Source organism: Mytilus galloprovincialis, chromosome 11, assembly GCF_965363235.1.
Source record: "Mytilus galloprovincialis chromosome 11, xbMytGall1.hap1.1, whole genome shotgun sequence".
NCBI lineage: Eukaryota > Metazoa > Mollusca > Bivalvia > Mytilida > Mytilidae > Mytilus > Mytilus galloprovincialis.
The window spans coordinates 82,908,661-82,924,418 of NC_134848.1; positions in this window are offsets into that span (position 1 = coordinate 82,908,661).

The following is a 15,758-nucleotide window of genomic DNA, read 5'->3' on the forward strand; positions in this document are numbered from 1 at the left end:
TTCCTGTTTAAACATCGCAAGTTTTAAAATTGTTTTTTGAGTGAATTTAACTTATTTTAACAATCATGAAGCGTTCCAGAATAATTTGCAAGCAGTTTCTTCTTCTCTTTGATGATGGAAAATGGATTTTTCTCAAGAAAATACCGCAAACGATCGCAGAGGAATTGAAACGTACAAGTCAAGTCGGCACCTGGTTAAATTGGCATCTAGTCAAATCGGGCCCTATTTGACGTCAATTCGGCATCCAATAATATTTGTTATAATATTTTCTATTCAATTAATTAATTAATAACTGTTACCAAGTACATAGTGAATATGTAGTTGTGTATTTAGGTAAACAACGAAACCAAAGTGAAATTATGTTGTTGTGTATAAAGGTAAACAACGAAGCCCTTACCCAAGCTGTTGTTTTAACAATTAGACAATTATTAAAATAAAATGGAAAACTATGAGTCCCTTTCAATAAATCAAACTTTCATGCCAAATAATAAGCAAATTTAAGGTGTCTTTACAATGACAACAATTATACTTATAAGAAAACACTTGCTTACAGAGTTATTAAACACAAAACCAATTAAGATTGGGTACGAACATGTAGGGTGTGAAAGTGAAAGGGGCGAACATGAGTGGGCGCGAACGGACCCGGATTCAGACTATTTACCAGTGAGAAATATACAAGCCTTTCTACGGTATTTATTTGTACAATTCAGGTAGTCTTGACCTATTCATTTGTCTTAAAAAACAGCCAGTTGTCACCTTCACTTCACACACACACACACACATATTCGAATATCAATTATATGCTTACGAGACATGTTGCATTGTTAAACTAATTACGGTATGTGAAAATCAAGATTCGCTCGTGTATGTAACAATGTTTTAGATTTTAACGAGAGAAATTTATGTATTACTGAAAAATTATTACACCAGGGTTTTCGATATCACAAACTAGTCAAATCATTTACTAAATTTTATCATCGGTATAAAGACATCATTCGTAAATATAGCTCAACATGCAGACTTCTAATACGTTCAGGTATTTCACATCCAATTTTTTATGGAAATATTCTTTATAAAGCACAAAGTTGTCAGTATTCACCTCAGAAACTTACAAAACCTTAAGCTTTGAATAGACTTATTAAGAAGGGATATAATTACGATACTGTTGTCAAGTCATTAAAGATTGCATATTTTGGCGTTAATATTGAGTCACTGATAAGGTCTTTGCAACGGAACTAAACACATTTATTCTAAAAACAGTTGTTGGCATGACACGGGTTATGTTCTTCTCATATATGTTATGATGGTATGATACTAAACCCCTAACGGGAAGGATTGTGCCTGATGTTCATATGATGAAATCATAATCTTTCAGTCAGTTTAACTGGGTCTGGAGCTGGCATGTCAGTTAACTGCTAGTAGTCTGTTGTCATTTATGTATTATTGTCATTTTGTTTATTTCCTTTGGTTACATCTTCTGACATCAGACTCGGACTTCTCTTGAGCTGAGTTTTGATGTGCGTATTGTTATGCGTTTGCTTTTCTGCATTGGTTAGAGGTATAGGGGGAGGGTTGAGATCTCACAAACATGTTTAACCCCGCCGCATTTTTGCGCCTGTCCCAAGTCAGGAGCCTCTGGCCTTTGTTAGTCTTGTATTATTTTAATTTTAGTTTCTTGTGTACAATTTGGAAATTAGTATGGCGTTCATTATCACTGGACTAGTATATATTTGTTTAGGGGCCAGCTGAAGGACGCCTCCCGGTGCGGGAATTTCTCGCTACATTGAAGACCTGTTGGTGACCCTCTGCTGTTGTTTTTTATTTGGTCGGGTTGTTGTCTCTTTGACACATTCCCCATTTCCATTCTCAATTTTATTGCATAAAAACTATCCTAATATTAGAGACAGTGGCGTCATTTTTCTTCAGAGCTTTCAGCTCTTTGATTTATTTTTGTGACGGGGTTTAACTGGTTTTGTGGACGCCGAACGTTGTATATGTTGTTGATAGTTGGCAATCGTTCCATCCATATCTCCTTGTTTGTAGAAAACATTTATAGTAAAACTATAGATTATATATATATGCAGTCGTCCATATCAAAACAGTTGCTTTGTAAGCAACAATGCGGGGTCATAGCTATTTTTTGACTAGGTACTTTTTTGGACCACATAATTGTAACTAAGTCTGTAAAGAGTTGAATCACAAAAATACTAAACTCCGAGGAAAATTAAAAAAGGATGTCCTAAGTAAAATGACAAAATCAAAAGCTCAAACACAAAAAACAAATGCATGGATAACAACTGTCATATTCCTGACTTGGTACAGGCATTTTCTTATATGTAGAAAATGGTGGAGTAAATCTTCATATCTAGCTAAACATCTCGTCTGTATGACAGTCGCATAAAATTCCATTTTAAAGACACCAATATGTGAAAGATAAAATAGGTAAACATGTCAAAAACAGAGCTACAGCAGCCAACATTCACGGTGTTATAATCTTAATCACCATAAGACAGACAATTATATCACAAACACACACACAAAAGCTTACAGACACAGCACACCAGCACACACGAAAGACAAGAATACAAGAATTCACATAACCAACACAATGACAGGATATATCAATACCAATCCACGTCAAATGGATAGTACTACAAATTGACTAAACAGTAAAAGTTATATCCACAAAGACAAAGGAAAGAATACCATAAAACGTTATTGAGATGATAAACAACGTCTGTACCCAGAATCTTCACTTGAAGAACATTGTGTATTATTGATAAAGTTGATACAGAATATTTACCAATAAGGGTTTGTCAATTCCAATGAACGTTATCAGAAAAAAGGACGAGACGTTGTTTGACATACCTCTGGTTCATCAAACTTCTGCTCAAACATTGTTGTCGGTCAACAAAGGAGGAGTAGAACCGAATAAGTTGGGAAATATGTATCCCACATACAGGCGAAGTTGGTATATTGATAATTAGGTGGGGGAATTAATAATTTCAAAATATAAAATCGTCTCGTTTGTAATAGTTTCTGGTACCTACTTATGTCAAGTTCGAGGTATAAATCTAAGTATGAGGCAAGAGGAAGCCAAACAATGACAATGATACACAAATTAACAAAGGACTACTAGCAGTTACTGAAATACCAGCTCCAGACTTCAATTCAACTGATTGAAAGATTATGCCTTCAACATATGAAAATCAAGCACTATCTCTCCCGTTGAGAGTTAAGTATTATAACATAATAATATGTATGAACAGAACATAACATAGCACCTATAATGATTACATAAAAAAAGAAGATGTGGTATGATTGCCAATGAGACAACTATCCACAAAAGACCAAAATGACACAGACATTTACAACTATAGGTCACCGTATGGCCTTCGACAATGAGCAAAGCCTATACCGCATAGTCAGATATAAAAGGCCCCGATAATAATGTAAAACAATTCAAACGAGAAAACTAACGGCCTTATTTATATAAAAAATGAATATGGGTTTAGAATAAATGTGTTTCCGATGCAAAGACCCTATGAGTGAATCAATATTGATCTGTAACGATCTGACAACTGTATTGTATCTTATCCCTTCTGAATACGTCTGTTTAAAAGTTGGTTAGCTTTTTAGGAGAATGACGACATTTTTATGCTTTGTATAGAAAACATAAATGATTGAGTGTGAAACCCGTATAAGATAACGGCACATCGATTTATATAACCGAGTGATGTTCTTGTATCGAGGATAAAATTTGAAAACTTTGTGATATCGAAAACTCTGGTGTAATAATTGTTTAGTAATACAGACATTTCTGTCGCTATTAAAACTAAATACGTTGTAACATACACGAACGAATGTAACATAGTTTTAAAAATGTTTCTTAACTCATTTGATAACATTGATATAATGGTGCTAATAGTTATCAAAGGTACCAGGACTATAATTTAATACGCCAGACGCGTGTTTCGTCTACATAAGACTCATCGGTGACGCTCAGATCAAAATAGTTATAAAGTCAAACAAGTACAAAGTTGAGGATACTGTATTATATACAGAGTCCATACCTTTCTGTATATATCGTTCACATCGTATACATCGCTATGTTAACAATATCGTGTCAACATCGTGTTTATGTTGTATACAGTGAATACATCGCGATGTTAACGATGTTATCGATGTAAACACTAAATAAGGGTTCAAACAATGAAAACGATGTTGACACAACATTGTGTTAACATTTTATACATCGTGATGTTAACGATGTCAACGATCTAAACAATATATAAGGGTTCAAACAATGTAAACGATGTTGACATAAGATCGTGTTAACATTGTAGATATCGCAATGTCTACAATATTGAAAAATCATCGTGCACTGGACATGAATGAAACATTATGCTAAAAAAAAGAAAAAGTAATAGTATGCTGGCTGTTGAATGCGGTAGATACAACAAAACAGCTTTAGAAAATAGAATATGTCCTTTATGCCATAAAGAGGTGAAAGATGAATTTCATTTTATCATAAAATGTTCAGAAATTAATTAAACTAGGATCAAAATGTTGAATGAAACTTCTAGTATTGTCCCCAGTTTTAATTCAATGAGTGAAGAAAGAAAATTTGATTTTATATTTCCCTGCGAAGAATGTGATATTTTACTTATCATGAAATGTATAATGAGAGAAACAATTATAATGTCATTATATGAACTTTGTAATTGATGGCTCAACTTATAATGTTATATATAAGCATAATATTTGAATTGATAATTTTAAGGAGGGCGCATGCTGTCAACTCATTTCAATAGTAAAAATTGAAAATAGTATTATAATTAATATTAATAATCTTTATATTTTTTCTTCCAATGCTACATGTTTGTAGTGTTTAATGTCTATTGTGTTGTAATTGATATGTCTGTCTGTCTGTCTGTCTGTCTGTCTGTTTGTTTTTGTTTTTGTTTTTTTATTTTAGTAACAATCCTATCGTTTGGATTTTAGATTAATACAATTCTTATTCTTATTCTTTTATTGACAACCTATTTGTTGAATTTGACGGTAGACTTTTCCAACCAATTGTCGGCATTCCTATGGAAACAAACTGTGTGACTTTCCTTGCTGACCTCTTCTTATTTTCATTTAAGTCGGAAATTCTTTTGACACTTGTAAAAAACAAAACGACCAAAGAATTCGGTATTTAAAAGCTTGAAGCTGCTACTCCTACTTGTTAAACGTCACCAGTGTATGAGCAGAAAGTTGTCGAACAAGGGTATGTGAAAGAACGTCTCGTTTGATTTCTTAAAATGTTCATCGGAGGTTTGAAGACCTTGTTGATAAACATTCGATTTCATCTTTACAAATAACACCCGATAGTCTTAAAGTATAGATTCTGGGTATTGACGTTGTTTATCATCTTAATGACGTGTTATAGTATTTTTTTATTTGTATTTTTGAATATATTACTTTTACTTTTTAGTCAAATTTGGTGATATTAATTTGACGTGGCTCGATACATCCCGTCATTGTGTTATTATGCTATGTAAAAGCGTTGTTTTCTTACTTTAAATTTCGTTTTCGTGCTTTATCTATATGTCTTTTTGTGCTTCTTGCAACAATTTATTGTTTTTTCTAGTTAATAAGATTATAATACAATGTTCATTGCTGTTGCTGTAACCATATTTTGACATTTTTACTTATTATGTTTGTTTATATTGTTCACATATCGTCGTTAGTAAAATGAAATTTTGATTCGACTGTCATACTGTCTTACAATTGAGAGGTTTAGCTAACTATAAAACCAGGTTAAATCCCCCATTGTCTACATAAGAAAATGTCTGTACGTAGTTAGGAATGTGACAATTGTTATCTATGTGTTTGATGTGTTTGAGCTTTTGCCATTTGATAAGTAAAATCACAAAAAGTCCAAACTAAAAGCAAAATTAAAACGGAAAGTTAATACTCATCTGGCAAAATCAAAAGCTCCAACACATCAAGCACAGGATAAACATGGACAACATCGCGAACCATAAGAAAAACATTAAATCAGTAAAAGACTACACAGAAAACAAATGTACAAACATCTCGAATCTGATAATAAACCTCCGTGAGGGTTTAGCAATTTATTCTCAGACTTGACAACCGTTGTGTTGCTCACGGTAAACTAGAAAACATAACGGGATTTTGTCTAATGTGATTATAAGTTTCTTTGGTTATTTGTAAAACAGACTGACATCTAAATTAAAACAAAACAAAAGATGTTTCATTTCAAGATAGATTTCAAACTCATAGATTGAAAATAAACTGACAACGCCATGGCTAAACATAAAAATACAAACAGGTGAATAATAGTACAGGAGACACTTCTAAATATATTTTATATGTTGATATCACATGTACTTTTAAAATACATCTAGAAAAGGATTATCTAACAAACACGTGTTGCATATAGAAGCTGTAGAAAATATATACGGTAAAATACAATGACCTATTACATGTAAATTGTGTCCTGCATGTAAGTGCTGTATAATTTAATGTAATCCTAGTATGGAAGAGGGACAAAAGATACCAAAGGGACAGTCAAACTCATAAATCTGAAACAAACTGACAACGCCATGGCTAAAAATGAAAAAAGACAAACAAACAACAGCACACACGACACAACATAGGAAACTAAAAGAATAAACAACACGAACCCCACCAAAAAACTAGGGGTGATCTCAGGTGCTCCGGAAGGGTAAGCAGATCCTGCTCCACATGGAAATGTTGAACATGTTTAACAACACGATAAAACCAGTGCAGTGCCCTCACTTGCGTTTTGTCAGACGTTATTGAGCTAATATTTATAGACATGAATATCAAACTGCAGCGTAGAAAAAATAAATAGAATGAAATTCAAAACAGTGTGGCTATGGCCATTGATTGACACATTAAATTCATCCATTGACTGGGACAATTTACGTGAACGTTTGTCTGTAACGACCACTGTTCACGACGTACCTACGATAGACATTTAAACTGTGGGGTCACCAAAGGTTTCTTAACGCCTTTAATTTTAAAATAATTCGAAAAATTAATCAGGAATAACCTTTATGTTTGATTTATATAATTGATATAAATCAAAACATCGTGTTATTTCTGATTAATTTTTCGAATTACTTTATTAAGGTGTTGAGAACCTTTGACGACCCCATAGTCTAAGTGTCTTTTAAAAAGTACACAGTGAGCAGTGGTCGTTACATACGAACGTTCACCTAAATTGTCCCAGTCAATGGATGAATTTAATGTGTCAATCAATGGCCACAGCCACACTGTTTTGAATTTCATTCTATGTACTGGATATGACAAGTCTTTCTTTAGTGTAATGTTCCACTATAGTTTCAAATAAAGGTGAAGGTTGGTACCTATTAAAACGTTAAAATCTGCTGCATGTGTTTGCGTAAGTGAGAAATATGATGGTCAGTAGTGGTCTTTTGTTGATGTGGTTCATAACTGTTTTTCGTTTCTCGTTTTTATACTGTCACCGGATACATTTATCCATTTTGTTTCATTATTAAGCATTTTATATTATTTGTGTTTTCAGTATTATATGTTTCCCATTCATATCATATTCATTTTTCATATTCATGTTTCTTGACGATTGACAATTGCGCTGCGAATTTTCAAATAGACTATAGCTTTGTCCGAGATTTTGGAGGTTCCACCGAGATAGTCCAACTTTATATGGTTTTGAAAACGTAGATTTCTACATTTTTTAACTAGAATGGTCTTGTGAAGTCAAGGTCCGTCATTACCAGTATTTGGCATTTGCGGGTTATAATATTATACAGTCAAGTTCAAGAAATTAGATCCGGAACAACGTACCGCTACTTCATAGTGAGACAACAACCATTTGTCAACTTTGATGTCAACAACTGCTTTATATGTAGTGAATTTACGACTGTGAAACCCTGATGTTTGAAAAGAGGAACGAAAGATACCAAAGGGACAGTCAAACTCATAAATCTAAAACAAACTGACAACGCCATGGCTAAAAATGAAAAAAAGACTAACAAACAACAGCACACACGACACAACATAGATAACTAAAGAATAAACAACACGAACCCCATAAAAAAACTAGGGGTGATCTCAGGTGCTCCGAAAGGGTAAGCAGATCCTGAAAGGTATATTTTAAATTCATATTTCTTATAGTGCGCATATCTACCGGGAAACTCATACTACATCATGTTAATATGTTTGATGTTATTTGTTATTAGTGAAAGTCAATTTACAAATTTCACATGAAACATGCACGGTCAGTATACCTGTGAAAGTGAATGTGTATTGCTTTATCACGTGACAAGCTAGACAACTGAAGGAATTTAATCGATCAACGTTCCGCACGGATGGCGATTTTTACAACTGTTGCCGGTGAACTGTAGAAGCAGAGGCGGATTTAGGGGGGGGGCAGGGGCCCGGGCCCCCCTTTTTTGGGAAAAAATTTGGTTGCTTATATAGGGAATCACTGAAGCGTAACTGGAGCGGGACCCCTCTTAGGTCAGTCAGTGGGCCCCCACTTATGAAAATTTCTGGATCCGCCCCTGAGAAGTATTTGTTTGACATTCATTTATGTAAACAAACTGTTATATTTATTCATTTAAAAATTGTGTTTTATTGTTTGAATATATTTTATCGTCTTTACTGTATTTTACAGATTTGATTATTGTTTGTGCATGAATAGAGATCAATAGAAGCATGCCAATCGGCCTATACTATATCGCCAGTTTATAAGAAAATCGTCCCGCTCTTGTTTACCGACTCGCCCCACTTTTGAAAAAGTGTAAAATCAAATTGAACAATCAGTCTGAAAACTCATTTATTAACGAAAAAGGTTTAAACCTCACTAAATAGAAGTCTGACAACTCGCCAAAATCATAAAAATATCTTGCTTCCTTTAAGTATTTCAAATTACTATTAAGTCGTATCATGTCGTCCTGGTGTAGTGGTATGTGTCGTGGCTTGATGTGCTAAATGTCTTGAGTTCGAATCCCATCATATACACTGGATTTTTGCTACGTGAATTTCGATAGATACAATGTAGTCTTTTCCGGATGATTAATTATAAGTTTTATAGTGGATTTGACATTCCTGCCAAAATGTCACAGAACAAAGGAAAGCATGCATAACAAAGAAACTCAAACTTGGGTGATCCGGCTCAGATCACCCCTGTTAGAACAAAAGAGCTGGGATGTAACTTCAGATGAGTTTGATAAATTAAGTAGTGAGAAGCATTATCATTTGGACATATTACTCCTATAAAGGGAACTACTGCCCATACTAAGCCTCCTTTGGCACCTGTTAGGTCCTCGTCTATAGCAAGAGTGGCAACTTATGCTGCCGGTTTTCGTAATAATACAACCGTTTCTTGTTCAAACTCTTCATATGCAAAACCCAAGATACCTGTATTTTCTGGGGAAGAAAAGAGAGAAGTGTCTTTTGACATGTGACAGTTTCAAGTTATATGTATTATACGGGAAGGTAATTATACAGATACTATATTATTGCAGTGTATAAGAGGGTCCCTAAAGGGGAAAGCTAGGGGTTTATTGTTATCACTCCCAGATTGGGCTACACCCACACAGATTACTGAAAAATTAGATGGTATATATGGAAATGTGTTCAGTAGTGAAGAATTGCTACAAACGTTTTACATGAAAACTCAGAAACAAGGTCAGTCTGTTGCTGATTATGGCATGAGAATTGAAGATATTGCCAAAAAAGCTGTTGAAAAATTGTCAAATTAACTCACAGGCTAAAAACGACATGCTTAGATTCAAATTGTGGTCAGGTCTCAGAGATCCCCTTTTGAAAAACGGTAGTCGTTATAAATATGATACTGTTGAAAATTTTGATCAGTTATGAAAAGAGATTCGATCTTGAATTCTAGAATGGAATCAAATGAGGGGGAATTAAAAAAATTAAAAGAAAGTAAATCTGATTATAGTACAAGTTCTTCAAATGGTCAGTTCCGTGGCCAAGGTCGCGGGAACTATCGAGGGTCTAATAGAAGGGGTAGATTCGATAATAACCGTGGCTGGCGTTGCCATGGCTAAACAGGAAACCAACAAACCGAGAATTATAATTCTCAGACGAACGGTTTAAACGGGTAAAGGTCTCAGTTGAGGGACAAACCAGAGACCTATATAGGCATGAGCATGTGCTTAGTCCCAAACTTGTTGATACTCGTACGCAGAGCATTCTGGCTCAACGTATGATTGGTTTAGCAAATGAATCTTTTATTTACATTAATATACAAAGTGTAAGACTTTGATTGATACAGGATCCATGATATCAATAATATCTCAAGGTATGTTGAATGAGTTAACACCTCCACCTGAATTGATATCAACAATACCTGAAGGTATGTTGAATGAGTTTACACCTCCACCTGAATTGAAAAAAAATAGATGTATTTAGCTTATCAAATTAGTGTGGCAGGAGGTACCACTTTACCATATTAAGTTTACATAGAAGCTAGTATAAAGGTTGATTTTGTAGAGCAAGATTTTATGATACCATTGTTGGTTGTCTCTCTTACTGATTATAACAAAAATGTACCTATTATTATTGGTACAAATGTTATCAGATTGTAAGATACGTGTTCTATGGTTGGTAGACAGCAAACTAACATAGACAAGATCCCAAGAGAACACTTTAGATTATGTCCAACCAGAGTCTGACATTCAAGTGCGGCGGTCGAGTAGACAAGTGAAACCGCTAGTTCGTTTTAAATTATGTTAGATACTAGTATTTTAATGTTTAACATTTGAATTTTTTTTACTGATATTTGATATTTAGTTTTATTTCTATTTAGTTTCATTTTTGTTTGTTTCACAGAAATGAATCAGCATACATATATTTACACGTCTAGTAGAGGAAAAGTTCTAGAAGGCAACGTTAGTTGTAAAACGTTACGTATAGTGCCTGGAGGAAAATTGGAAACTTTGTGTGCAAATATGCATATGATGATCTTAAAGATATAGACGGTCTGATAATCGTGCATTTCATAGCTGGAATACCAGATATTTGTTCTTTAGAAAGAAATCGTAGATCAAATTAATATGAGGAACCATTTCTTAAAAGAACTGACAATGGTTGGTTTGATCATGCATCGAGACTAAAGAATTCTATAGTAGATACAGAAACCAAATTAAAAAAGTATAAATTGTAAGGTAGTATTTGCTACTATTACGATTATAAGTTTCTGTCTTTGGAATTTACATAGATTGTCTTCTGGGAAAACAAGTCATTTAAAGTATGAGAATGCATACGATGAGATGCAGCTAGAACTTAATTCTATTACACAGGATGTGAATAATTTCATTACACAATTTGATCATACAAATCATGTGATCACTCCATTTTTTCATTCTCCTGTACACAAATGTAAGAATGGGAAATTTAAATATTTGTATAACAGATTTAGTGGATGGGGTACATCCTACATTTGATTTGGCAAGGATTTGGATTGATCGTTTGTCAACGGCAATTCAAAGCTATGAGGGAAGATTTTGTTAATTTTATTTGACTTTTTGATATTTTTTTTGTTATTTGTTTGTAATTCCTATTGAATTTTGGTCATTGCTATATGGTATAGAGGCGTTTGCCGCATGCTCATCTAGGTTGCCCAAATTTTAAAAGTGTCATAGGTTTGACATATTGGTTTCGATATAGTTCCGAGACGAAACTGTTTGCAGGAGGGGGTGTATGTCACCGGATATATTTATCCATTTTGTTTCATTATTAAGCATTTTATATTATTTGTGTTTTCAGTATTATATGTTTCCATTCATATAATATTCATTTTTCATATTCATGTTTCTTGACGATTGACAATTGCGCTGCGTATTTTGAAATAGACTATAGCTTTGTACGCTATGTTTTGCTTTACGTACTGAATATTTGAATTAGTACAATAGAAAGTTAAAGCGATTCTTTATTATCATTTAAATGATATATATTTATATTCAAATGGCATGAGTTATGCATGAAAGCGCGGCAATATTAACCCTTTACCTTTCATGCAATTTAGACCTTTACTTATCGAAAATACATTATCGAAGTTTTAATGAATATAGAATTCGCATCAATGGTCATACCCATGCCATGTTGGGCTCAAATGAAAGATAATTGGTAAAATATTTCAAAAAATTAAGTTTGAAGATAATTCGTCATTTTTTGGTCACGTGGTATATTTCCAAAAGTCACGTGACTGTTGGAGAAAAAGTGAAAAAATACGAAATCCTTGTGCAAAAAGTCGTGCAGAGTCATATTGGTGGGCTAATAGGGTCAGGTTTTGATGGAAACACAATGCCTCGAGTCTGTTGAAGCCATATAAGTTATCATAGTGGTATAAATAGACGCATAACGTGCTATAGGCCTTGCAATATCGATGTCCGTAACATTCAAAATAATTGATTTTAGACGCTCTTTTTGTCCGATTTCAAACTTGGATCCTAGTTATTTGTCTAATTCGTTTTCAATCAATCAGCAACCTAAACTTTGATTTTACAAGGGAAAATTCATTGAATTACCAATGCTAGCTTGATCTGGGACACCCTTGACCGAGCCCAATGGAGCAAAGGGGGTAAAAAAAGGGGGGCAATTTTGCACACACACAGTCTTTTAAAAAAAAATTCGTAGGTTTCCTTTTTGAAATTGAAAGTAAAGTTAAGTTACATTTAATATAGGAAAAAAAGTTAAGTTAAGTTACATTTAAATATAGGAAAAAAAGTTAAGTTAAGTTACATTTAATATAGGGAAAAAAGTTAAGTTAAGTTACATTTAATATAGGAAAAAAGTTATGTGAAGTTACATTTAATATAGGAAATTATTTTTCCTACTCCGGCAGTGAGATTCGAACTCTTAATCTTAGCGCCTTGGGATAGATCAGCGTACCCCTGCGCCACTGGCATTGTAGAGAATTTATCGAAATTTAAGTACTTAAGTCTACTACTACTGAAGAAATTAAAAAAAAAATAATATAAAGATTCTCACCCAGTTTGTTTTCTTTTTGGAATTATGTGTTCAGATGATAATTTTTTGTTGCCAAATGCATGAATTTTACGTAAATCTAGGAGGAATCCACTCTTTAAACTGTCATTTTTTCATTGAAATATTCATGTTCCTTTATTCAAACAAAAGTGTTTTCAACTTTAGTATACCGCAACACTTACGAAACCATGTTTTGTTACATCTATTTCAATTTTGCAAAAAAAAATTCAGAATATTTTAGCGTTTTTTGTCTCTTTTCTCATAATATCTTTAAGAAATGACTTCAGATTTTTAGCGTAATTCAAGTTTGTGATTGCGCTGCTACACTAAAAATTACATTTGCAACTAGTGTACAAGTTAGAACTATTAGTTTAATACTATTCTTCAAAAACTCACTGCACAGTTATTGAAAAAAGACACAAATCCTCTTAAAAGAACAATTTTCTTTGCACTTCGTTTTGAGAATATCCCTCAAAATTCGAAGAAAAATAAATGGTTTTTACAGAAAAATTACACACCAGTAAGGGGCGACTTGTTTATTAACTAATAATGATAGAGGTTTGATGCACATTAAATCGCATTGCTGGTTATCTGAGGATTAATTTGAGCCCTCAACCACATCTGTACGTCAGCAAATGGCGATTAAACAAGTCTAAATGTCCCAAAAAAATCTTGAAATTGGTTTCACCGGTAAGCTGTTCCGGTGTGAAAAGGAGAGGGTTAACCATATATATACTAATATAATTTCACTATTCTAGTTAGTCACTGGTCATTATTACAATCAAGAGGGCGGAAGACTAAAGTCACCGCTGCAGGTACTTGTAACTTAATTTATCCTTTTAGCCATATTTAAAATGTTTGAATTAAAGTATAGTTACTTTAGTATTTCAAATATATAGAATTAAGTACGGCTTGAAAGCCGCATTTTGGTATGTAAGTTAAGGTCAGAATAAAGCTCCTTTGTATGCAAATATTTCAGTCAAATGTATTTTTTATATTTATTAGAACACATTATTGTAAACTTAGTTTACAATTTGTATACTCGCAGATTATGTAATAAAGTATATTAAAATTGGACGACTCAATTAATGCAGAAAATGGTCCACACGTATTACCACGACTAGTCTTTGGGGTTTATGGTGATTTATTCTTCACCCCAAGTCGACGTTATATTGGTGTCCCATTTTTTCTGCGACAATATAGATTGGAACATTTTCCGTTTTGAATGGCTTTTCACTCGTCAGGTTTTGTGCCCTTCACAGTTTTACTGTTCGTTTGACTGAGGCTCTGTGATTAAGACCGTACTTTGACCTATAATCGATTACTTTTACAAATTGTGACTTGAATGTGTAGTTGTTTCAATGGCACTCATACCACATCTTCTTATTTCTATTCAAGTTGCGATTACATCGATTTGAAAGCTATGACTCGTATGAAACTTCAAACAATCTTATTCAAAATTTTGACTGTTAGTTGACTGAACATGGATGCATGTTTGTGCGATCGTAGTTTGTGGAAACATATAGACATATTGTTATCTTTTTGTTTTGTTGCTAACGGTAATCTAGGATGCATAACGGAATTTTGTCTAATGACGTCCATTATCACTGTAAACATATTTTTAATGGACCAGCTGAAGGACGCCTACGGGTGAGGGAGTTTCTCGCTACATTGAAGACCCATTGGTGGCCTTCAGCTGTTGTCTGCTCTATGGTCGGGTTGTTGTCGCTTTGACACATTCCCCATTTCCTTTCTCAATTTTTTGTCAGATGTAATGGGGCTAATATTTATGGAAAGCAATATCAAACTGCAGCATAGATACATAAATGTGTACTGGATATGAAAAATCTTCCTTAAGTGTGATATTCCACTATTGTTTAGTTAAGGGTGAAGGTTGGTACCTATTAAAACGTTTAAACGTGCTGCATTTGTTTTCACCTGTCTTTCACATCTTTAGTGAGGAATATGATGTTCATTAGTTGTCGTTTGTTGATGTGGTTCATAAGTGTTTCTTGTTTCTCGTTTTTTCAAATAGATTATACCGTTGGCTTGCCAGTTGGAATTGTTTTACGCTAGTCATTTCTGTGCTCTTTATAGTTTACTGTTCGTTTTACTAAGGCTCTGTGTTAAAAACCGTACTTTGAATTATAATGGTTTCCGTTTATAAATTGTGTCTTGAATGGAGAGTTCCCGCATTGGCACTCATACCATATCTTCTTATATCTATTCAAGTTGCGATTACATCAATTTGAAACCTATGACTAGTATTAAACTTAAAAAAAATCCTATACAAAATTTTGACTGTTAGTTGACTGAACATGGATGCATGTTAGTGCGATCGTAGTTTGTGGAAACATATAGACATATTGTTATCTTTTTGTTTTGTTGCTAACGGTAATCTAGGATGCATAACGGAATCTTGTCTAATGACGTCCATTATCACTGTATTAGTATACATATTTTTAAGGGGCCAGCTGAAGGACACCCATGGCTGCGGGAGTGTCTCGCTGCATTGAAGACCCATTGGTGGCCTTCGGCTGTTGTCTGCTCTATGGTAGGGTTGTTGTTGTCGCTTTGACACATTTCCCATTTCCTTTCTCAATTTTTAATGTGATAAAAGTTTTTTTTTTTGGCAGACTGGGATTCAAATTACATAAAAACAAGAGATGTTTCATTTCAAGATAGAACCGGTACATAAATATTAAATCTGTTATTATCACATG